Below are 26,409 nucleotides of genomic sequence, written 5' to 3' on the forward strand. Positions count from 1 at the left end.
CTGAAATATCAGACATATGTCTTGTATCATCGGGCGGTACCATAAAATGTGTTAATGCAACCATTCGATATAAGAGTAGGCCGTAGTGCCGCTGTCCGGGCAAAATTTCCCTCATATCACACTGTTCGGAGCAGAACAGTAGGACGTTAAACCCCATTTCATTTCATTTCACTGCCTATGCTAGATGGCAAACCTTGGAAGAGACCACTCGCTGAAAACCAAACTTACATCTAATCGGCCCAAATGGTACCCACACCCTTGCATTTTCTCTGGTAATTCAGCCATTTCAGGTTACTAATCCGAAGCATCGACACAGATTCCATTCACCAATCAAACTACTCTCGTAATATACTACAATGGTGATTCATCGAATCTATTTATCAAGTGTAATTACTCCAACCATAACTAGTTATCAAGGTTAATTAATTTTTCTGGCTTCAAACAATATATAAATGTTATATGAAAATACAGACTACATTTATAACGGTAGCAACGGGACTTGATAATCGAGATTATTTACCCTATATCTTGTCAAAACTTCAAACACCCGTAACTTGGACCAGAATAAAGTAATTTTATTGAAAGTTTCAATATATTCATTTTTCTAAATCTTACAATATATATAAATTTGATCCATGAATTGACGGATAGATGGACGACAGTATACGATCACCTAAAATAAACACGTAAATAAACATAGTTTTGCTTAAACCATTTATTGACTGAAAAACATCAATGTAGAATATCAATGTCATTTATTGACAATGGTAGGAAGTCTTGATGGTATTACGGTTACGGGATTGTTTACATGTACATCTGCTGTTGTATCGTCCATTAACAACATGAGGAAAACGCTCTCCGGGTCGGCGACAGTTTCCATGGGCATCCAGACATTCTGTCGAGATAAGAAATTGAATTGAACAAACTAAATTCTGATGTATGACGAGCCATTATTATTTAAAACGGACAGTTACAGCTTTCTGTTTAAGACGCCATGAATATAAATAATGTCATTTGTCTGTGAAAGACATTTATAATTCTATATCCATGTCAGTACATCTATCGGCTGACGGGGGCGAGTGGGGGATGGGGTGGGGGGAGGGGGTGGATGGCCGAATAGTTAGCAATTGCGCGCTGTACCATAAGATCTGTCATTGATTCAACTGGCATGATTTCGATTCTCCGGTTGTACGTGACAAGGAGTAGGGTCGCCTGTCCAATATTGTGAGTTTTCTCCGGGTCCTCCGGTTTCCTCCCACTGCTTATGACCCCTACATGTGCAAGCAAATTATTGAAATAAAATTGAACCATATGTTAGTCTCGAAATGACCTAGTTTGTGTCAATTAGACGTTAAACCCCAGTTCTCCCCCTCTCTCTCTATTTTGACGCCATGTGAGTAGGTTTCGAAGGCATCTTGTCGCCTTTATTAGTAGACGACTGAAATCCTAGCTAAGCCTGCAATAGTTAGTACAGGAGAACCGCATCACAAATAAACAATTACACAAGACAAACCGACGAACAATAGACACAATATACACAGAATATTCACAGACATTAGTCACGAGAGGGGGTGGACGGTTGTGTTTACATGAATTTTAAATAATTTACTTACTTTCACTGACTTTTCGAACCCGGATTTGCTGTCCACCTCGTCGTCCACGAGAGCGTTCACATTTATATGTAGCACATTTCTCTGTCCAAGTAGAGCCGATTGGTCGACATTTGCCCTCAACTCTACACTCTACAAACAGAAAATAGTACCATGCCTATATTATCAAATCTTCAAATAAAAATACAATATACCGCAGTTATGTATGAAATAACTTCACTTAATTAGTGGGTGTTGCTCTGTTCATTGTAACGTAGTGTTGTTTCTGGGGATCTTTGGTGGTGGTGGTGGTGGTCATGGTGTGTATGTAGTGGTGGTGTGTGTGTGTGTGTGTGTGTCTGTGTTAGGGGTGGGGTGGAGCCTTGCCCATTACTCCCATCACAAATTTTGGTTAATTACAGCACCAAAAGTACGTAGCAGTGTGAAACTGATCTTGGGGTAATGTGAAGAAACATAAAGCCAAAATAAAATGTAGAGAAGAGGACAAAAGGACCTACCTTGACTAACTCGACTCAATCTTCCCCGATCACATCTGTAGATAGCACAAGGATCATGTCGTACTCGAGTTTGTTGTCCATTCCTTAAAATACGACCACTGCTGTAACAGTAACCACCTGTAAAATAAAACCGAATGCAACAAAAAGCCTAATCTAAACGTCACATGCCGAATTTGTTATTTACCAGATATATATCCTCTCTTAGAAGTATTATTGTAAAAAGGTCCTTTTACTAGCAAAATATGAAGTTTGGTGGGGTCAACTGGACATCACATTTACAAACATGTTGTTAGACAATAGTGAAATGTGAAAAGTGAAATCATAGATATATTTTAGTAATTTTATATTAGAGTGGAATAATCTTGTCTAGTGTCCGGCTTCGTAACTAGCAATCACCTTAATGTATCTGGGTAATCACGTCTATAACCCAAACACAGTGACAACGCCCCGCTATTTTTGATGTAAATAGGAACGTGTAAGTCATTGCTATTTCTTAAGCATATCTTGGCAAGGTTTGCAAACGGTATCAAATAAACACTTTAAAGATTCGAGCCAGTGTCCCGTTAAACTTCCAATTCTGTTGTAATAGAACGTGTAGGGTATTGCTATGTTTTAAACATCTCTTGACAAAGTTTGCAAAACGGTATGGAATATATAATCACTTTAAAGATTGTAGACGGGTGCTTTAAAATAATTGGTGACCACGGTGATTCGGTGAGTAAGTCCGTGGCTTGGTAACCAGGAAGTCCGAGGATCGACCCCGCTGTTCGCTAAGAAAGTTTCTCGAGATTTTCTTGTCTGGTTTCGTCTTGTTAATTGTGCAGCGCGGATGGCCTAGCAAGGAATGACACCAAGAACTTCGGGTTGAACGAAAACCCATGGCCCCATTTACACATTGTCGTGCACGCCAAAGAACCTTTGTTAGTCATAATTTGAAGAAGAATAGACCTCACTTCATTCCATTTTGAAAGCGTTACGTAACACCTATATAAACTGTTTTAGCAACCATTCCCAGATAGCTTAAAGTATATTTGGCTGAAACTGTCAGACAAGGTAAATAGCCTATTTCAACTATTTCTGACACACAAAAACCACTTGCTCCAATACAATAAACCTACACAACAATTACATTATAGTATTTATAAAAATACGTCGACATAAACATTTACTTGATTTCTTTTGAAGTTCTTCTGCATTTTCGTTCTGTTCTGTATTTTCAGCGATTTCAATCTTTTCTGTTTCCTGTTCTATTTCTACTGTAAGAACAGCGACAGATATAGCACACAACACAACAAGACGTAACATTACGACTGTCTTCAAATTCTGCGAAAAAAGAAAAAAGAAAAAAAAGAAAACACATCAGGAACCTCGATTTCTATCTTCAGGCCCAGATTTCTATTTATAGACCGAAATTTCTATCTATAGGCCCATTTGTCTATTTATATGTCCACAAACCACAAATATAGACTTTCAGATCACACACAACAGACATTAGGCCTACAAAAATGATTCTGGGTTTTGAAAATATTAAAATCGATCAGTCTTAAGGATTTCACTCTTATAATCGTCTGTCGACGTCTGAGCGGTAACTCATTTATTAAAAAAACAACCAGGTATTTAATTAATTTTTTCACTATGATTGAGTAAATTACTATCTGAAGAACATTCTTCAGTCCCTATATTCTTAAACAAACACGGGCTTACTTTATGGATCACAAACTGAGCATGACGCCATGGCAGCCATCTTGGAATTATGACTTCACACCAAGAATCGAAGTTCGGCAATCGATGCGCAATTTGTCGTCCAATTGCTTACTTAGCGGAGTCTTGGACTTTTTATCGAAGAGCGTCGCCCAAAAAATGAGGAAGAAGAACAACGACCAGATCTCATTGTATTTTGAACACAGAACGCAATATTACTCGCTTCCGACTAGATTTTTTCAACAGAAACAGTCGCTAATTATCTACGAAATGTGCTAAAACGCCAAAAATATTCTTCGTTATGCAAACAATTCTTTAAAGCGAGAATTTCATATTTTCTAAGAAAGTCAAAACATAATTATTTCTATGTCTTTTGCTCAATAGGTTATCAACTCACTATATACGACCATAGGTGTCATTCTCACACTTAAAACTCATTTACACTGGAAATAATAACACAATTACCTCCCAATTGCCTCCCTCGTTTTTTTTTATTCTCCACCATGGAGTAGCTTTTTTCAAACGTTTGAATTGGAAGAGGAAAATGATATTTTTGCCAATTTCTCAACTGGCAATAGTGAATTATAGGATTAATAGGATTATTCTTTAACAAGGTAGGACTGTTTATGGATACCATCTATTTTAAGGCTTTATTTTAATAAATTTTAAAAAAATAACTTAAAAATTTGAAATTTCCGCTTTAAACCACTTTTTAGATGTAAACAAAGTATAGGTTACGGGTCTTTTAAATTTATATAAATCACCTAAAACACGGTTGAATAATAATAAATTATAGTATAAAACTTTATTACTTACCTAGTTTGGTTCGAGTGAGATTTTAGTCTAGAATCGCTTAATTTTCTTTTATATAACAGCCTTTCAAAAAATGAATTGTAAATTCAGGAAAAAAGATCTAAATGGTGGTGTCTGAAAACGGTTTGGTAATCAATTTTTTTTAATAAGTAACCTTGAATTAGAAATAACTTCGTACATTTGGGAATATTGGTATTGCTAATGAATAAGTATAATCATTAACGCCAATATCATATACATGCATTTATTATCATGGTATTAAAAAACATTCAATGCAGGTGCTTGCATGAATTATTCAAAACATACATTATACTTGTTTTTATCTACATTTGCATTATTAGTATACGTGTGTGAGCCTTCGCATTCCCGATTAGCCTTTACAATTAGCAAAATGTATTTATATTATAATTAATATGGCAGATGTGTTGTCGTGTCAGATGTTGATAAAATGTTATTTAACTTTAAACTATTAAAACTGATATACTGATTTGAGTCGAGTCTTTTAAAGTGACATAGATATTTACTGGAGTCGTCTAAAACACCACATAGTCTTGAGCTATTAACACCCCCCCCTCCCCCACAATCCGTCCATCCTCTCTCACATCAAGGCTACCCATGTGGATAGATGTTCATAAGACCCTTTTCTCGACAGGCTCTTTACTTTCTGCTCGTCTGAATCAGTTGTCACTAACCAATCACAAACGAGATATTAAGTAAACCCACTCTTGCGCTCCAGTCATGGTCAAACAGTTTTAGTGTCTCCCAGGGAAAGTTTCAGAATTTCAATACTTGCATCCAATCGAATAACCCGCGGAACTGAGTTGGTGCGTTGAACGACACTGCAGATAGAAAACGATAAATTAAATGTTATTCTTAACACGCATCAAAATTCATCCGTGTCAACATTTTATTTCCCCATCGGAATGGAACGGAACGGAAAGTGGGTGGTTGGATCGGGTTGTATCCGAGTTTTATTCGTTAGGACGTAAGTGGTGAAAGTTTGCAACTGTTCCTATAATATTTATGTGTTTATGGTTGTATCGATGGCCTACACTACATGAAGATCTGACAAGTTATAGCGATAGGTCACGTCAGGGGTCAAAAGACCGACTTATGACCCTATGATGTCAGACATTTGATTAACCAATCAGCATTGATGTTACTAGTGGATTACCCACAGTTCCGTGCAAAACACGCCTAAAGCCATTCGGCAAACCTCGGCAGATTCCGGTACCCTACATCTAACCTCGGCTGTATGATAGTAATTGATATGTACCTACGCCCATACATTTGCGATGCGGCTACCGGTTTACTTTAACAGGAAAACGTGTCGCTTTTACAAAAAAGTCCCAAAATGGCGCCTTTTGTGGAGTGTATATAACTAAACGAGCAGAGATATTGTCTCAAGGCTGCTGGTTTGATATAATTCCCTGATAATTCCCCAACCCCAATGCCAAACTTGACGTTTGTTGATATAATACACTCTCCACAGAAATCTCCATGGGCGCAGCCATTTTTCATCCGGGACCTTTAAAATAGTTCCAATATGGCGGAATGCCTCATACAGCCGAGATTAGATGCGTAGAATCTATCGAGGTTTGCCGAATGGCTTTAGGCGTGTTTTGTAACAGACCGTTTCATTGGCTTATCCCTGACACCATTCAGAACACGAGTAAAATGACAACTCTTCCAGATCCAAGTGTAGTAAAGACAAGTAAAACGAAATTTTGAACTATAAAAACGAAACGAAATAGGATCTGTGTTTTAACCAAGTGTAGTAAAGACAAGTAAAACGAAATTTTGAACTATAAAAACGAAACGAAATAGGATCTGTGTTTTAACCAGATTGTATATTGTCATGTATAATACCAATTTTCTATAAACGACGCTCACTGCGGGGGTGGTGGTGGGGGTCGTGCACGTGTGTTCACAAGGCCAATTTTCTTGTGTTAGGGCCAATGTATCACTCATACTGAACTCTTCTCAATGGAAATTTTGCCCGGACAGCGGCGCTACAACCAACGATTATTTCGAATTCCACCTCAAAGGTTCATTTACGTCCATGCCAATGTGTACTCAGTGTCCCGGTTGTTCGAATAGACAGGTCATCCGCCCTGCACCACTGACAAGAGGAAACTATATGCCGAAAACCCCGAGGAGATGTCCATGTTAGCAAGTCAGATAAAGCGAAGTGAACCAGTGTACATATCAGTGTCTCTCAACGGCTAACAATCCAATACGTGGCCAATTAGATCGACTGCATCGACATTATCTGAAAGCGCGACCCCCCTTCCACAAATACACCACACATAAAATACAGATCTGGGTGGTATTTTTTTTTTATTTCATTGATTGAGCAGAATATAAAACAAAAAATTAAAATTCGAAAAGAATTTAAAAAAAATTCAGCAACCTCATTTTATAAAGGCGACATGCTTCTGTGTTAAATCAATGTTACGCGTAGCAATAAATCGAGCTTTCGGGATAAAATTATCCAGAATTTGGGGTAGTCTGTCCCCAATTATTTAGCCAAGAGGTTATAATATAGCTATTTTTTTTTTCCTATAAAACATTCCAAATGCTCAAAAAGCTATCATGAAATGAAGTATATCGGTACTGAAAATCATATTACTTCTGTTTCAGATATATTGTACACTATATGAAATATAAAGGATTGGTAAGAGATCACTGACGTCACTTTTATGTTTCTTAACAATCTATAAACAGATAAATATATATTGTTAAAGTTTAAATATGACGAAATGTCATTTCCTGGACTTTGGGGGAAGATTTTGCAAAATTCTGATGGTTAGAAACACTTATACCATGAGTAAAATACGATTTGATATTTCTACTTGGATTAAATATGCAACAAAACAGATTGCCTTAACATTTCATAATTTAAAGATTTTTTATACGCTCACATTTTCATGTGGACGTATATTGTCGTCGCCCCTGTCCCTCCGGACGTCTGTCTGTCCGTCCACAATTTGTCGTGTGACACTTTATAGAGGTCACAATGTTTATCCAATTTTGACGAAATTGGCACGAATCGGGACCGTAACTTCGTGGATTATGGCCACTGATTGTACGAAAAATCACGTCTTTATCTTGTGGACACTCTAGAGGTCACAATTTTCATCCGATTTTTATGAAACTTGAAATGTATGTTTATATGCAAAAGATCTTGGCTACTTCGATGTTCGCGCATATCGGATTGCAACTTCCTTGATAATGGCCTCTGAAAAATTGCGTTTTTAACTTGTGGTCCCTCTAGAGGACACAATTTTTATTCTATTTAAAAAATATATCACCGTTACGCCATAATGATAATTGAGTTCGAAATTCGTGATAATCGAACCGAAACTGCCGGACAAAATGGCCGCCCCTAGTACGCAAATAGTGCAAAAATATGGTATATCAAGGTTGTGGACCCTCTCGAGGTCACAATTTTGATCCGATTTTGATGAAACTTAAAGTTTATGTTTATATCACAAAGATCTCGATTCCCTGCCATAACCACGCATATTGGAACGTGACTTCCTAGAGTATGGCCTTAATTGTTCGTAAAATCACGTTTTTAGCCTGTGGATCCTCTGGGAGTCACAATTTGTATTCAATTTTAAGTCTCATGCACGTCCTTTCTAGAATTTTCCCCGTAGACTGCCCGTAGTAGCATGTACGACGGGTTGTGAGCTAGACTTAATGTATCCATACAAACCATTTAAAATTTTCTTGGAGTTGCTTCCCATTTATTACAACGGTTTTACTATACAATCATTATGGGCAGGGGCTAAATACCACCTTACATTTGTATAGAAGTTCTAGGGACGAGCGTGGTATCTTGGAGCGTGGTATTTAGCCACTGCCTTTATTGTGTATGGTATTAAATGGAATAAAATAATTATTTACGTTCCACGAAAACCTCACCACCCCCAAAACCCACAAGTGTTTCGAAAAGACAGTAAAATTAGAGGAATGTGGCTGTGGCCAGGTTAAAATCGCAAATACTCCACCTTTAAACTTTTGGTCCGGTAGCCTTATTAAACTGCTCCAAATATAGAATAAAATAGCAGCAACTTGGAGGTTTTTTTTCACTTAACTTTGAATACATGAAATTTTAATGAAAATAGGGTTTAACGTCCCACTGCACGGATTGGGCTAATGAAGACGGGTATACGCTATGCAGTGTACTATTCTATGAGTGAAAATTTTCCCCGAGTAGTATTAATTGTTTGTGTACTTTTGTAGTTACTGTTATTCAACGGCAAATACACAATGTAAATTTAAGATTAGACTATGTTACTACCAACGCCACATCGTTATCCCACTGAGGAGAGGATCATGTACATCACGTTTATACCCTAATTGTGAAATATAAACATGGGATGCTAGCGAAAATAATTGAAAGATGAGGAAATGTCGAAGTTAACGAACTAAATATCAAACACAAAAAACAAACTAAATTAAATATATAATTTTAAATACTCTTATGGAAATTGTAAGGTAAGTTGATATGTACAAATTAACTCATTTTCGGTTCTTTTATTTGTCAGATCCCCATTTAATTTCTTTTATAAAACAAAACCCATTTATATCTTTTTTAATAACAAATTTTATGTAAAACGTATTTGTCATAAACATACAATTATCAGCTTTATGGATTCATCAAATAATGAGAAATATGCCTCAATATGAATATAATTATTAATACTGCATAATCATTATGCTATTTATGAAGTTAATTTTGTGAAAGTTTGTTGAAGTCTTTATCTTTGTTTATGAAGGTCTAATCCGAATTAGATCTTTCTTTCCCTCCCCGTCTCCATAAACCCAGTCTCTGTGGAAAAGTAGGACGTTAAACAACATTTCAGTTCTTTCGTTCTTGTTTTTAAAATGCCTTTGGCAAGTTTAAGAAACATGGTAGCCCATAATGAATATTACATGGTTAATGTATTTGTCATGAAGTTCAATATTTTCCATCACAAAATGATATTTCAAATGGTGACAGATTGCTTTTTTTGTTCGGAAGCACAGATTTCAGTATATATTTCCATACTATTTAAGAAGCATATAGAATAATAATGTAATATTTATGAATAATTCAAATATATAGGAAACATTTAAGTTTGGGTAAATACTGACACGTGCTGTGCTTTAACAGATGTTGTTTATAAATGAAACAGAGATTTTGTAAATATGCTACTACAATTTACATACATTTTCTTATGTATATTTACACTGACATTTTACAATATATTTTCTGATTTGCACAATCTGATTAAAACACAGATCCTATTTCGTTTCGTTTTTATAGTTCAAAATTTCGTTTTTTCATTTAGTGTAGCCATCGAAAGTATAAAAGAACGAAATGAAACATAGATCTGTATTTTAATCAGATTGCAATTTGCAGGGATTGTTCAATAGATCATAAGGACACACCTTATTGAGATCCAGAATATTTTGATCAGGAATGGCTTAGTTATCTCATCATTTAAATTGAAATTTATAAAACCCTGTAAAAGGCATACAGGAAAAAGTTGTTGGCGGGACATTTAAAATTCGGTGTGGTAAAAAAACCCAAACAATTTATGATTGTAAATTCTGTGCGCGTACAGAGTTTTCTATGATAGTATTTAAAAATGATTTATTAGATTTGATAAAATTCGTTCAAGAGATTTATTGACGTCGATTTTAGAGCTTGGTGTATTAGAGTGCACGAGAATTCCCTATCTATGTTTCAACTTGGTATTGTAATAAACCAATAACGGCAAATACTGACACTTAATTAATAAACCCTACTTATCTGTTATATCATCTGTATTTCATGACGCTTATATCCCATCTCCCGCCACGCTTTCATTATATTTGACTTGATGGCTTTCATAACCTTTGATTGACATATACTTCTCATGCTTGACACCCAATTAATCCACGAGTCCTAGGAGAGTACCTTGATAATATCGTATTATAAATTAAATATTTTATAGATAATGTCCACAACTGACCAAGAGAAGAACTGGTTGGACAGGATCATCACATTTTGCTATAATGTTGTTCATGGTAACATTTTTGTGTGTAACTTTCCATTGGACATATGGAAACAACGTTACAGCCATACGTAAGATCTTTTGTGATAAATTCTTTAATAATGAAAAGCAGCCCGAATTTAAAAACCGTGATTGTACAGCCGTGTCTAAAATCATGAAAATCGGTAAACGATTACAATTTTTGAAATAAGCATAAGTAATCTGACATAATTTTGGTTACATATAATTTAACCGATTACATTAAAATAATTTTCCCTCCAATCGGGATCATTTTGCGATTACATTCGGATCATATTTATAGTTCTATTGCCGTTTTGTATTACTTTTTATGTGCCAAGCTATTTATTAGGGTAGAATAAAAATTCTTTTGCATGGTTTTATATTTAACATACGCTTAATAGTTAACATTTTGTCCACATGCTTTTTATATTAGTCATTAAAGATGCATTATGTAAAATTTAGATAAAGACCTGGTCGTTCTTGCTATACTAATTCAAAAAGATATAGAGTTTACGAGTTACCCATATTTTTAAATAGTAATTTTCCACAAGGTTAACAAATCCTCCTAGTGTTTGGATTTTCAATAATTTCAAAAACACAATATTATAAAGTATAACTGCATTTATTATTCTGAATTAAATAATATTGTTCCTTTAAAGCTAGTATTTAGTGTTGATTGTCCCGGTCATTGTCATTCAGAGATATCCTTTGTATTTTTTATTACAGCATGTACGGTTGAAGGGAAGACGTATCAACATGGTGAAGCTTTTAAAATCCAATACAGTGGCCCCTGTATAGAATATACATGTAATATGGGTGGTTACGGTCCTTCAAAGTTTGGTAAGATTCCTCATTTTAAGTTAACAACAATGATTACAGCTTAGTGTACATTTGTGTATATGGGGTCAAGAACAACCCCGTCAATCTATGCTATCCTTCATTCTTAGAACGTTGTCCTTCGTTCTAATCATTCTAATCATTTTGTCCACCTATACTGCTTCCTTCGTTCTAATCATGTTGTCCATCGATGTTGTCCTTCGTTCTAATCATTCTGTCCACCTAGACTGTCCTTAGTTCTCACCGTTTTGTTCATCTATTTGCTGGCCCTTAGTTCTTATCATTCTGTCCATATGCTGCCCTTCGATCTCATAATTCTGTCCACCTAGGCTGTCCTTCGTTCTTATCATTCGATCTATCTTTGCTACCCTTCGTTCTTATCATTCCGTCTATCTTTGTCCTTCGTTCGATGTTGTCCGTCGTTTGAAGCATTCATATAGTAAAATGAGTAGCATCATGAACATGTTTTTGTAGGACACCCTTCGCTGTCAAGGTGGTTGAACATTATATTCACATAGAACAAAGAATAAATACACTTCTAAAATACAAATGCCCAAGTTTAGATGGAGTTGGAATACTTCGGGATATATTTCCCATTACATGTATTTTTGATAATGCAACACTTATGATAAATTCATTTAGCATCTTCTGGTCAGTAGTTGTTTTATTTCAGAATGTGATGATGGCAATAAGAAATGCTACCCTGTAGGATCTACGAGAACTATACACCAGTGTATTCACCAACAATGTGTAAAAAATGACAGAGGTGTGGGGTATAGAACGTTAACTGGAGGTATGCAAAGTCCCCTTCTATCCTCGCCAGTGAAGCACATAATATTATCGTACAGAATTATCCCTCAAAAACTAAATGACAGCCGTGCTTTCATCACGAGTGCAATGAACTAACATTTGGCCAGAATTATTAAATACACAACATAACCCTTGTGCAAACACGTCGCACGAAAAACAAGGGGTTATCTAAGACGCCAGACATAAAACTGTTTTTGGATGCATAATTTTATTCAAATAGGATCAAACTAGAGCTTCATAAAAAGACTGAAAAATAATCTATCAAAGTATAAAAAATTATTTTAGGTAATAACAGTGAAGATATGAATTAGAAGGGATTTATGAAACCATCAAAATCTGCAAATAAAGTAATTGTCAGTTTCGTGTAGAATCGTCCTTTGACGGGGTTGGTAAAGTGCTTAGATTTGTTTTCAGATCTAGATTACTAGAATGGTCAACACAATATCGCCAGTAAGAAAGATTCCAAATACAAAGCTTGCACCGAGCACAGAATGGATTAGGCACTTGTAACCAGCAAAATGTTTAAAGGGAAGGGGGGGGGGTGTTTCCGATAATATAATACTTTTAGTTCCTTGTCGAATGGATTGCTACTGCCTCACTTCCGTTCTATTTGCAGCATTATACCCGACGTTAAGTAGCTGACAATGTATAAAATTCTCGCCAGACAATTATGAACCAGTGCCCCCCCCCCCAAAGGTTCGTGGGATCCCAAAATACGCCTTGTATCCACACACGGCTTAAAATGTATTTAAGTAAAATAATGAAGAAATTCCACGTTTTAGAATTTAAAAGCTAAGTTTCCGGTAGAAAAAGTTGCGCGTTCACACACAGAAAGCAGTTGGTCCGAGGACCCAGGGCTACCCAGTCCGCCCCTGTTCATAGTACTGTACCATCATAGTATTATTTTTTTTTATTTTTAAGGTTGTCTATTTAATGATCGATGTTTAAAAGTAGGAGAAATTGTAGAAGATCGGTGTTTTGTGTACCAATGTAAAGAAAAGGATACGGGATCTCATATCAGTTATAGATTAGAATTAATTTCTGAAGGTAAATTACATTTCATATAGTGTAGTTCAAAATCACAAAAAAAATGAAAACATTGTCTGAGATTGAAATTAAATTTATCCAAATTCAAATCAGAAATGAAATATGCATAATACCAAGAAATAAAATGAATGGGGTCTAATATCTTACGTGTCTGCATCAACCGGGCTAATGAAGATGGGCATCAAGATTTAAGACACGTATGGCTAGGAATTTCGAAACATCAATCCAGTAAGCCTGTGTAAAGGATACAGATTGGTCATACAATAGAATTAAGTCCACGAAGAGTCAATAATCATTCATAAGATTTCGTTTTGATATTGGTTTTTCAGCAATGTTGAATTAAAAAAAAGAAGAAAATTAAATATGTGTTTTTTATCCAAGTTTTTTTTTAAATGTAACGGGATTATACGATATTTTAGGATTGGACCCATCCTGGTCAGAGCAGGGCCATCACAATCCTAGGTGGCGCCCCAGAGCAAAAGTTCCAGTGCCCCCCCCCCACTCCTTGCATACTGTATCTGCCTCGTTCAGCGCCAGCAATCAGTTGATTTTTTATGATTAAAGAACAATTTCTCTACATAACAATTTATTTAATCAACTCATATGTAAAATTTTTATGTTTATTTCCCCCTTAACTCTCCATTTGATCGAAAAACCCTATATCTTGGAAAATCATAATTCTACTCTCCCTATTTGCTGAAATATGAACTGGTTTACACAGATCATTGGGAAGCGAGGACCGTTGAATATTTCTGGTATGCACTTAGATAATCTGCCGCCTCCAAGAAGTGTCGTCACCGGGTATATGCCCCCTCAGTCCCTATGTGTGGACCCTTGGTCTGAGATGACATTTCGACTTGATATCTTGAATTTTCCACTACTTGTCACATTACATACAAGACCAATCAAGTAATAGTTAGGGTTAGCGTTATGATTTGGTAAATGTGGTGTTCAATTTCAGTAATCGCTCTGATAATATAATTATAACAGAAATCTAACTTTCAGGAATAAGAGTTATGTCCCATTAATCAATACAGTTTTGGACAAACATCTAAAATTTTGCTAAATGGGAGATAAATTATATTTTCTACATCAGCTTCATATTCACTCCATATTATTATATTCAATTCTACTAGTAAGTGCAAGCAGAATCCAAAAGACAAACCTGCGGACAAGACGCACAATCAACAGACATTGCAAGCAATAAACAACATAATAGATCCGGGGTCCATTCATAAACGTCCACTGCACCGTAATAACCATCCGTAATGACCAAAAACTGTGTCTTACTTGGATCTATAATAAATATCGATCTCCCATGATACCCCGTAAACATTTGCTGACCTAAATGCCACCCAAAAACAAATTGCATATACAATGAAAGTAAACCGGTAAGATCCGTCGGAATTTTTCGTTTAATTTTATCGTAACAAGCGCCCCCTCCTCTTGAACATTTCTTTAAATAACAAGAAGTCTATTATGTCTGTTATGGTAATAGTTAATTTTTCATATTTTAGGATGCTACAGTAGACCTTCTAAACCATATAACTGTATACCAGTCAACGCGACTATCAAGGAAGGATGCATTACCAAGAAATGCGAGAAGAAAAACAATATGTATTCGCTGAAAGTTTTAGATAATGGTAGGAGATTTGTAATTTAACTGGAATTAAATTACTTAAAACCAAAGGTTTCTTAAGCCCCATGTTGCTCTTCTAAATTTTTACAATAATTTGCTTTACTAAATATAGTTCTTTCATTTTAAATACCATGTTTCATCAAGGTGTGTGTGTGTGTGTGGGGGGGGGGGGGGCTGGTAGAATGGTCCGTGAAAAGGAGTAAGGTAGCCCGTCCTCCGGTTTTCTCGCGCTGTTAAAGACCCGGACGAACTGCTCTTATTTCGAAACAACTATCACGGGTTCTTTTACGTGCACGTCAATGCATCACTGACAAACAGAAATCACGCTAGAAAATCCCGAGGAACTTTATCGATCAACACCCGGATCTAACCCCGCACCGCCTGGTTAGTAAGCAATCGCAGCCCCGAATTTGAATGCAGTCAGATTAATTCGACAAATAAAGACAGCTTATATCCCTTTCAAATATACATTTTGATGATTTTGTTTTCTTTTTATAGAAAGTGGGTGTAAAGAAGGAACTTTATGTCGTCCCTTAGGATTAACATGGACAGATAAATGTGAAAAGAAAGTGTGTGTTAAAGATACGCCATTACCTGGATACACTAGACTACAAATACAAAGATCTTATAAACGTAAGTGTATACAGATACTATTCGATCTCATGTTTTACTCCGATTGGTGATCTATGGGAAACAGTAGCATGTTCATTTCGGTAAAATAAGCCAATGTGATGACTAAATTCTGGTTTGGTTGTGATTGAGACTGTTAATTGCAATGTCAACTAAGGACGTGCAATTTTGAGTGTGAAAATATTTTTTCTACTTACATTTTGGAAGCTGCGTCTTAAACAATACGGCGTTTGCGTCGAACAATTTAGAATTACAGATGCGCGCTGTAGGCCTATTATATTGGCCACAACCTTGCATACCATAGAATCGCACATGGTATACTTTAAGTTATTTCAAGAATGGAATTTGACAACACCTCTCAAACATCCCATTGATCACCAGAAGCATCAGACACTTGGGACTAGAAGAGGTGTTGCTGAAACAAAGTACAGTTAAACTGCGCATTGGACTGTTAAACGAAATCGAGACACGCATAACTTGAGATCACTAATTTAATTCATACATCGTCACCATCACACATTTGCCAGGAAGTACTGTTTCTATCAATAATAGTAATACCCCTTGAACACTGTGACATGGAACACCCACCGTAAACGACTAGTAAGGGTTTCTTCAAATGTACCAGAAAAAAAAAGATCCACAGGTTTTACAAGAAAAATAATAATGTACAAAATTTTTACTAGTCATACCACTCAAGTTTTTTTTAGACCGGACTATTAATATTGACAAGATGACTTTCATTTTATATTTTCAGAATGTGAGGACGTCAGTGGCATTTGTCATCCTATTGGGGCAAAGTTTCTTAAAATAATGAATGGCAAACTATATCAGAATTGTACATGCTCTTTAGTTTTTAATGTTATTTTTTATACTTGCAACTCCACATTTAGCACCGTGTAAATTAGACAATTGAATTAAAAGTAGGAATATAAAATTATACGAATAATTTATATATTGATATATATGTAAAAATTAGGAAAATAAACGTTTTAAATGTAAGTATTATCTGGAAATCATTGCGTCAAAAGGAACTGATATTCCTTACAAAAGGTACCTGCCATATTTCATTGGATTCTGTTCGCTAATGAGGGAGGAGTAGACAACCCCAAGAACAAAAAGATGACCATTATTTAGACATCGGCCGTGGCCTCGGAGTAAAAATGATACTTTCAGCATGACCAAATGTGTTACAGATGACCGAATGAATGTCAATAGGGTATATGGTAACGATTAGCGTATTGGTCTTGATTGTTTGTTAGCAGCTAAAAACGTTCTCGTCGCCCTTGAAACAAATAAGACACAGAGGCGTGCTAGGGCCCCCTTCGCAGAAAAACTTACGGCATTTAGGAGGGGTAGGTGGTCCAGCGCCGGGAATTGTTTAGTTTTGTACCATATGCTTGAGTAGATTTGACGTATGTCTGAGCTATGCCATGTCATACCTTGACACTTGGTTGAGGTATTATGATTAAGTCCTGTAGATTAAGTCCAGTTATAATGTCCAGAATATTATGTGTTTGTAATCGCGGTATCCTGCATATGGACCCAATCCAACTTCCATTAGATACTGGATCGTCGAGTCTTGCGTAAAAATGACTCGGCAGTTCAAACCTTGTAGCATCCCCAATTATAAACCGTTTCATGGCAGTAATGCGAAAGCCTTCATTCGCGACCAAGCGAATATCTACTGCTGATCGGTTTGCAATCATTGATTCGCGGCCCTTCAAAGCCTTTGGCCCATGATGATCACGTGTCTTCTGATCTGGGAGTTACTGGGTATTAAAAGACACATTAAACCAACTGCGCTATTATTAAATGTCGATTTTCCAATGATTATAGTCTTGTTTATACTCCTAATGATGGTGTAGCCTGTTGCGTGTTTTAAACTGTTAACTGCATAATACAATTATGATTAACGAATATTTATTTTTGACAAACAGTTTGAATTATTTTATTATACGTGTCGCAGGATCGCGAATAAAATTGCAATAAATCTTTCAATTCGTTCTATTCATTATGCGTGCCGGATCATTATGAATAAAATAGTGATATATCTTCCAATTCAGTTGAAATGTTTAAAAAAATTTATTGAAATTTCGTTTAATTTCCCAACAATCTGTTTCAAAATTTGTATCTTAAAAAGGGTTAAAATGTGTTTAAGGCTGATTTGAAACCAGTCGAAAACTGTTACGTTTGCTTGATTGCTAAATCTTCACGATGGTTTCATCCTGGCTATTAGTTGCGACCAATGTATTGGCTTCAATGGTGTTTGTTTCTGCAGATACTGCTGTATGTAAGTAGACGAACTACTATTCATTTTATTCGTTTGGGTTTCATGTAAGTTACTTTTATCGTCATGCAATTTATTTTCATCGTCATGCAATTTATTTTTATCGTCATGCAGTTTACTTTTACCTTCTTGCAATTTACTTTTGTCGTCTTTCAGATAAAATATTTTTTTTTTGTTACAGACAGGCATGAACAGCACGTGGTTATAGCATCACAACACTCCTCAGTATCATCAAAGCATGTTGTTTTATCATCAAACCAGGCCTCGTTATCATCAAACCAGGCCTCTTTATCATCAAACCAGGCCTCGTTATCATCAAACCAGGCCTCTTTATCATCAAACCAGGCCTCTTTATCATCAAACCAGGAATCCTTATCTTTAAAACAGGCCTCTTTATCATCAGACAAGGCCCTGTTCTCGTCAAATGGGGCCTCTTTATCCAGTGAAAGATCAAGTCAAAATTATGACTCTGTAGGTCAAGGTCAAGCTTTGGGGTTACAGGTAAGATACAATATTGCGGTGGATCCAATGAGCGGCTAGAAGTGGAGAATACGAGGGGCAGGCGTGGGGGTCTTCCCAAACAGATTCACTTGCCTTTTTTACATTTAAAAGTGAAGATATTAACACCTAAACAAAACAACAAAATATTTAATATCTGTCAGTGATAATGGCAAATGACAAAATAACTACGCCTTAAAATAATTCGTCCACGATGACCTACGAGACTGAATAATCGAAACTATACTTGTTGTAGACTTCTTCTTTCAGGAACTTTTAGTACCCCGTGCACCACATGTGTCTGTTGAAATCCTGCTCAAATCCTCACTTGCGTACTCAACCTTATTTTTAATCAATGATTAAAATCTGTATCCTTGGGATTCTTACCCATTGGAACGACCTCTCCATATCAGTCACGCAACTGATCTTAATAGCTGGATTTCACTGTACAATAGCACGAGTCTCTTATGATAATATGATAATATGATTATTTTCAGCATGTATAGTAGATGGTAGAAGTTATAATGTTGGCCAAACTTTTACAATATCATTTAGTGGACCCTGCATAGAGTACACCTGTCATAGCGGGGGTTACAGTGCCACAAAGTTTGGTAAGTCAATGCCTTAATGAATTGTTTAAATATATGTAACAGCTCTAACCAATCCTAAAAAATACCCTATTTGTCACCCCATTATTCTATCTGTGTGAGCGAAATTGTATTTCATTAATTAATAAGCATTAAAGATACATTTCGTATTAATCTGATCTAACCATTCCACCATCATGGACATTTTAAGAAAATGATAAAAATGTACCCCCGTTTGAATCTTCACTGCAGACAAAGCTGTCGGTGGCGTATGTGATCAAAATGACAATTTATTCAAAATATACTCTTTGAAACGTCTGCCGATTATTCGTTTTCAAAATGGAAAGAGAATTCCAAACCTTGTTTCATTTTGAAAAATATATATGACCTTGGTATGAATAGGCTGCGATAAAACACAATGTACAATAAATATCTGGTAACATATTGCATTCAAATCGTAACTTCTTAAGAATTTTATTAAAGCATAAAGTCAATATTATCTATTTTACTTTAAAAAACCCCACAAAGACATGTCTATAGACGGTGTCAAACGCCAGTTTTTGTTCTGTTTGTAATAAGAAATGAAAAATGAGTAGGAATTTCATAAAGTCAAATCCAATAAAGTGTTGGAAAATCTATATTTTATTTCAAATTATGCCTTTTTAAATGTATTTAATACTGTAAAAAAAAGTTTATTAAAAAGTAGGGTTGTACTGAACAAGACCAAACAGGACTTGTTGGTCAATTTAAATCAACACTGATGTTGTTATCTTGCCGTGAAAAGACGGGCTTCTGATATCCAATATTAAAGATAAAATGAAAAATTTAAAATTGACATACGAATCGTGTGGCAGAATGATTTCGAGTGCCATTTGTAATGAAGCGACTCGATGAACGAGGCTAACCATAGAATACTACCGGTGACGACTGGAAAAACCAGACCCCAAAGACTGCCATTCAATTTGCCATTCAATTTCGCTGAACATAACTGATCAGAAATTACAGTAAAACAGAAACGATTGAATGTAAATCAGTTTATGTACATTCATATTGCATTATTATATGCGTTGCGACCCATTTGCGTTCATTTCTAGGTGCCAAAGTCAATTTTCTTTAACATACCATCATGAAATGAAATAAACGTCCCACTGTTCTGCTCCGACTGGGCTAATGAAGACGGGCATACGCCATACAGTGTACTATGAGGAAAATTTTTGTCCGGGCAGCGGCACTATGGCCTTATGGCGCTAATCGCCGGTTCCACGTGATAATGTTGTAGATATTTCAAGAATTGATATTTATTTTAATGGTTAAAACGTGCATGTTTTGTCTTGTTCAATACAGAGTGTTTGGTTTAAAGAAGCTAATCTTCCTTTGATTTAGGTCAAAATATGATGTTGAATCGGGTTGATCTGCTGTGTTATTTTAATTAGTAATAGAACAAGCTGTATATTAACCATTTTTAATTTAGTTCAGTGTTGGCGGCTACACTAGGACTGTCCCGATGCTGAAATTTGGTGTATATTGGTAGGTCGGACAGGGGAGTAACATAGACCTGGTGGCGATGGCCTACCACTTCCGGTTTCTTAGTTATGTTACTTACGGTTCATGGCTTTACACGTGCTTCGCCAGACCAACGGCTATAGTAAAGTTATAAAGTCTTATAATTAATTTTTACTTTCGTTTTTCCCCCTTTAAGTTGTCGGCTGTTGAACTTAAAACTGGTTTTATCTCAAGGTATCCTTTTTCTACAGACGTATCTTTTTAAAAAGAGACCATATTCTTTTAAATGCAGTAGCATTTTATTCGTTGACATGACGATTTGTGATTTTGTTTGTTGTAGAATGTGATGATGGACATGGAAAATGTTTGCCTCTTGGTTATATTAAAACAAACGGTCAATGTATTCGATCTCAATGTGCGAGATCAGGTTCAGCTATAGGATTCTACCCATTATCCACAGGTAATATGGCACAGATGCTACTATTTAAAGATAAATTGCCGGATAACGAACCTTTCCTCTCTATTATATTAAAACAGCTGGTCTATGTATTCGATCTCAATGCGCAAGATCAGCTTCAGCTATAGGGTCCTACTCAATATCCTCAGGAGATGTGACATAGATATTACTACTCAATTAAAGATAAGTTGTATATTAGTTCGAGATGGTTATGAATTACTTCTAAATTAATTATTTGGTCTCCTGAAGACAACAAATATCTTCATAGTCTCAGAATCAATCGATGAGCAATTGTCCAAGGACAAACCATGCCAAGTGCTTCGCGCCAAGAACAATAAGGTTAATCAGATGGTTAGCGCTTGGTCACCAGTTCCAGAACCTATGAATTTGGTTTACAAGGTTTCGATAACAAAGGCAATGATCTCAAACATGATTGCTGTCCGACTCCGATAAAAGGATCATAACAATCGTAGAAACTATGACGCAAAGAGTGGGATCTGGATTTTGAGGACAAGGTCAATAGAATGTTTCAATGAATCAACACCAGTGTCATAAGTCGAAGCTGTGTGTGACCATTGTTCTGTTTACGTACCTAAATGGTAAAATCAAGGTGTGATTGAAATGTGTAACATCTGTTCTATAGACTAACCTCCTGGGGGTGTCATTCGCGTGTGTGTGATCTTAAATAGAATCTCAACTCTATTACGTCTTTCATATTTTATATCAAATTCTTCTCATGTCTCCACACCTTAACTAACACACGTAAACATATCAATAAGTGAACGATAAGTGCAAATAACAAATCATAAGAGGGTAATGTTTAAACCTGGGACCACCTTTTAAAAGACTATGGCACAGCATTTGCTGAATTTGCTGAATTTGCACAGTGATGTGGTTTACTGACTAAACTTGGTCCAAATTATACCATTGTCTGGTTTTGTATGACTGGCAGAAGGCCGATAAAGGTTGCTAATTAGTAGACGTTGCCATAGAAAATGTAATCTTTTTTTAGTTTTTACTGTTAATCATTATGAAAATTCCACCGAAGATCTGATTTTTTGCACCGTTCGTCCAATCTTTAGAAAAAAAGACAAAACCCCAACCAGTGGAAAAAATAGACCGGACGGCGGTTCGTGTTTATTAAACATAATACGATTGACTGACATGTGCAAATATGAGTTCAATTAAGTGGAAATTATTATATGTTAATATTTGAACAATAACACAGGTTTCCTTAATCTACTTTGACAGCCTAACTATTGTTGATGGTTATTTACTATGTATTAAAACGGTCCTATTGATTTATTTATTCATGTTACACTTCTAACATGAGGTGGGCGAAACTTGAATAGAAATAATAAACAATTTGTTTACAAATCGCGCTTTATTGGACATAAATAATAAATATTCGCCTTAACCTAAGTGTTCTGGTTAATATTAAAGTACATACATATCTGGTATAACGTTTCTAGACTTTGATTAGGTGTTTACAATTGAAGATATTATTAAGATATAACTGATTTCATATTGATCGGTTGATAGTTGAATTGAAACAGTATAGATAAGACAATATGATGGTGCTGGGGCATGTGGTCATAGGTTTCAGCTGACAATTTGAATGTGCTGAAGTATTGCCTGCCCATTCAAACATTTAAAAATAACGTATTAACTGCACTATTAAATTTGTGATAGGAAAGACAGCCCACATTATAATGGTAAATTGTAATGTTGTGAGCAACAATTATAGTTGTCCTTGTGGTTAGAATATATCTCCTAATCGATGGCCCAGTAATTAGTTTTAGGGATCTTGAAGGAATATATCTTCAAATGTTTCTTTGCTTTCCTTTAACCAACCCTCTCCTGGGCTATGGAATGTGCATAGTTATTGGATTTGTTTCCAAAATAATTACTCCAGTAGATTTCATAACTATACAAATTTTCAAAATCTTTTTTGTTTAATATGAATTTATGTTATTTTAATTTCATACAGTTTTACAAGCAAATTAATTATTCTAATATATCTATCCAGGTGCTATTTATGACGCGTTCCTCGTTCAACAGCTGATTAACCTTGAGTTGTCTTTAGATTGCATAATTATGTGAAAACATGATATTACGTCTTTATACTCAAACTTGATAAGCGTCTACTGGACACGAATTATATTACCTTTTAATTAAATAAATTGAGATGGTTTTTTGTATAGTTGAAGGCTGCCATATTGATAATAGGTGCTTAAAAGGTTTTTGAATGGAGGTGTTTTACATACGAATGTAAAGAAACCATCATAGCATAATACGCGGAATAGAAATAGAACTATTATTTACAATCATTTTCTTTAATATGTGTTTAATATCCATATGTTTTTTGTATATTTGAAGGATGTCAAGTAGGTAATACATGTTTAAAAGTTGGAGAGAGTTATGTAGACAGGTGTTTTACATACCAATGTAAAGAAACCAACATGGGATCATACACCACTTATAAAGCAAAGCTCATAACCGAAGGTAAAAATAAAACTCTCATCACCTTTTCTGATTCTACATATGCAGAGAATAAATAACATATCACTAAATGCTCAGGATAAGCGCAAGGAAGATCACGATCTGACAATATTCTATTTGTATGTCTATTATCTTGTTCGCAGACACCATATATTATGCTAATTTACATTTGTACTAATTATACACACATATATAATTCTTGTTATGCGATCGCAATTACATACACGTGTAAATTTATATCAAGTCAGACGGTAGTACAAATATCAACTTACACCTGTTCACATCAGCACCATGTGAAAATAGTGCCATGCGACACCGAAAGGTCTTGCTGCAGTTCTACAGTCTGCTATTGATGTTGGCAGTCATTACTAGCCCAAGCCATGGTTGATAAGAAATCGTTGTCTTATCCTTCGACGGTATGATATTTGGCTATCCATTATGAACTGGCAAAAGCCGAATGGAGATTGATTGATATTTACATATCTTACTTAAAACTCGTTACACACATGTGCAAAAATGCATATGTGCAAATTTTCATACATGCTTAAATGTTATACATCCGAACAGGCTCATGTTGCTTTTTTGTTGTATAGGTTGTGCAAAGAATGCTGTACCACCATATGACTGTGTACCTCTCAACAGTGTAATAAAAGAGGGTTGTATTAGCAAGCAGTGTTTAAATACGAACAATAGATATTCGTTGCAAGTGATTGATAACGGTAATTATCATTTTAGACATATAATTTATTTAATTAATTTCGTCACATGATAATAAATTGTTTCAATTATTATGTTGGCGTACATAAAACTCCATTTTGTTTAGTTGTTATCAGTGTATTTTCTCCATTTGTCTCACCCCTTATCTGTTTTGTGTTCCCCATCTGTATAAAAATTTAGTCAAATTTTCACAGAAGCACTTAAGACACGAAATTTGAGAAAAAGATTAAACCGAAATATCTGTTTGTTTTAAAAGGCAGTGGATGTTATGATGGTGCAACATGTCGACCAATAGGATCAACTTGGACAGACAAGTGTGAAACAAAAACCTGCTACAAACACAATCCTTTGCCTGGTTATACAGCATTTCAAATAAGAAGTTCACAAACGCGTAAGTTATAAAGTCTTTGAAGCAACAAGAAGAGAGAGAGAGAGAGAGAGAGAGAGAGAGAGATGCGATGAGACCTGTGCCTCCGAGAGAGAGATATAGAAATGTGGTTCAACATCCTTCCGATATAAAACTATGTATTTCGGGACTAACATCGCACAATTTTATTATAATAATTTGCTTGCGTGTAGGTGTCTTTATCAATCAATCAAGTGGGAGAAAAGTCCACGAGGTTGAGCGGGCTGCCATAATCCTTGTCACGTACAAGCTGGGATTCTTAGTCATCACTCTTGACTCAATTACAGAGAGAGACTAGGTCATATCAATAATTCGCTTGCGCGTAAGGGTCTTTAGTTATGAGGAAACCAGAGGATCCGGGAAAAAACCACGAGATTGGACAGGCGATCGTACTCCTTGTCATGTACAATCGGGGTAATCAAAACCTAATTTTAGATAATATCGTATTCAAAGATATGCTCCCGTAATTATTAAAGTGATCTACTTACAGTAAGGTATTTGTCAGGAGCGTTAAAACAATCGAAAAATACACCATACTGGTCATTTGAGTCTTAGCCTCCTTTCTCCATTTTTAAATCATTAAGTGGCCGAACCGTTCTAATCTACTTAAAATCGAAGCCATGCGATGGCATCGAGAATTGATTATGTTCTTGTCATGTTAATAAATGTTTAATTAATAATTTGAATAACATATAAGGCCCAAAGAAAAACCAGCAATCGGCAGATTTAGCTCTTAAGACGTTTGTCTTAACGTAAGTTTGTTTTAATTTCAAGACTTTTTAAATTTTTAATAGAATGTGAAGGTATTAATGGCAGCTGTCATCCTATTGGAAGTCGATTTTCCAAGGATATGAAGGGTCAACTAACACACAACTGTACCTGTCATAAAATTTTAAATTATATACAGTATACCTGTAATAACTAATATTATAAGTTAATACTTTTAAACAAATGAACCTATAACAACATATTGTCCATTTAAAACTAAAATTAACATCTTTCTATCATAACCAGATTGTGCATTTGATATATTTGAATACAACATTGATTATACTTATAGTAAATGATATTTTACGAAAATGCTATTTCTTATAATTTCTTATGATTGTTTTATTTTGTTTACTATCAATGTGTATATTAAGTTTATTTGGTTTTAATTGATTCTTACAGTGTCTCGTGTCAATCAATGTATAGTGTTAATAATAATATTGTCTTGGCTTTGTGTTAGCAAATTCACACAGATTTGTAGAAGTACCTTGATACACCTATAGCACGTCAAACAGACACTGCAATTATTTCCTTTATCAAATCCCATGTCCCATATACACATCGAGTTTTCATATATATTTCACCATTTTTATTCACCCATAAATGTCATGCAGAGCCTAATAATTGATTGCAGTTTTCTTGAAAACTCTGTGTTTAGGTTATTTTTTATTTCTTGATTTCTTTGTTTAAAAAAAAGAGAAAAATCATCTTTATCATCTTTATTTTCGTTCTGTCATAAACTATTAACATAAAACTTGTTTTTATTTTTAATTTATGTGGCCCAGAAAATAATATAATTTTGAAATGAAAGGATATCAAATTTAAGGGTTACACCATACTAGGTTTGAATACCTAAAGACCACCGAAATGCAAAAGTATCGAAATACTAAATTACAATATGACAAGGATAATAAGACAATCTGGTATACCGGAAATTTTTTATTTGAAAGTATGACAGTTTTTTTGGCGATGGGAATATGGTTATTTAGCTTACAAAAAGTCCAACCCTGCGAAGGTCTCTTATGCTGTCACAACCGCGATCTCTTCAGA

At 35.3% G+C, this 26,409-nt stretch overlaps 3 long non-coding RNA genes across 4 annotated transcripts; 2 read left to right on the forward strand and 1 right to left on the reverse strand.

Moving 5' to 3' along the window:
- Positions 1-700: 700 nt before the first annotated feature.
- On the reverse strand, positions 701-4,763 carry LOC126810712 (uncharacterized). 2 transcript variants are annotated; one of them, XR_007675280.2, is made up of 5 exons: positions 4,625-4,763; positions 3,277-3,430; positions 2,108-2,224; positions 1,614-1,742; positions 701-895 (listed from the first exon to the last, which is right to left on the reverse strand). It is a non-coding gene; the product is annotated as an uncharacterized LOC126810712 (long non-coding RNA). The 2 variants fall into 2 exon arrangements; XR_007675281.1 differs by lacking the exon at positions 4,625-4,763 and adding an exon at positions 4,274-4,294.
- Positions 4,764-9,063: 4,300 nt separating this feature from the next.
- Positions 9,064-16,633, forward strand: LOC126809847 (uncharacterized). Its single transcript, XR_007674959.2, has 8 exons — positions 9,064-9,127; positions 10,612-10,742; positions 11,398-11,511; positions 12,182-12,301; positions 13,240-13,365; positions 14,883-15,008; positions 15,503-15,637; positions 16,389-16,633. It is a non-coding gene; the product is annotated as an uncharacterized LOC126809847 (long non-coding RNA).
- A 2,277-nt stretch (positions 16,634-18,910) lies between these two features.
- LOC126811651 (uncharacterized) lies at positions 18,911-26,124 on the forward strand. The gene is made up of 6 exons (XR_007675698.2): positions 18,911-19,030; positions 20,850-20,969; positions 23,346-23,471; positions 24,062-24,187; positions 24,442-24,576; positions 25,386-26,124. It is a non-coding gene; the product is annotated as an uncharacterized LOC126811651 (long non-coding RNA).
- The last annotated feature ends 285 nt before the right edge of the window (positions 26,125-26,409 follow it).

The sequence above is a fragment of the Patella vulgata genome, chromosome 2, assembly GCF_932274485.2.
Source record: "Patella vulgata chromosome 2, xgPatVulg1.2, whole genome shotgun sequence".
NCBI classification, from domain to species: Eukaryota; Metazoa; Mollusca; class Gastropoda; family Patellidae; genus Patella; species Patella vulgata.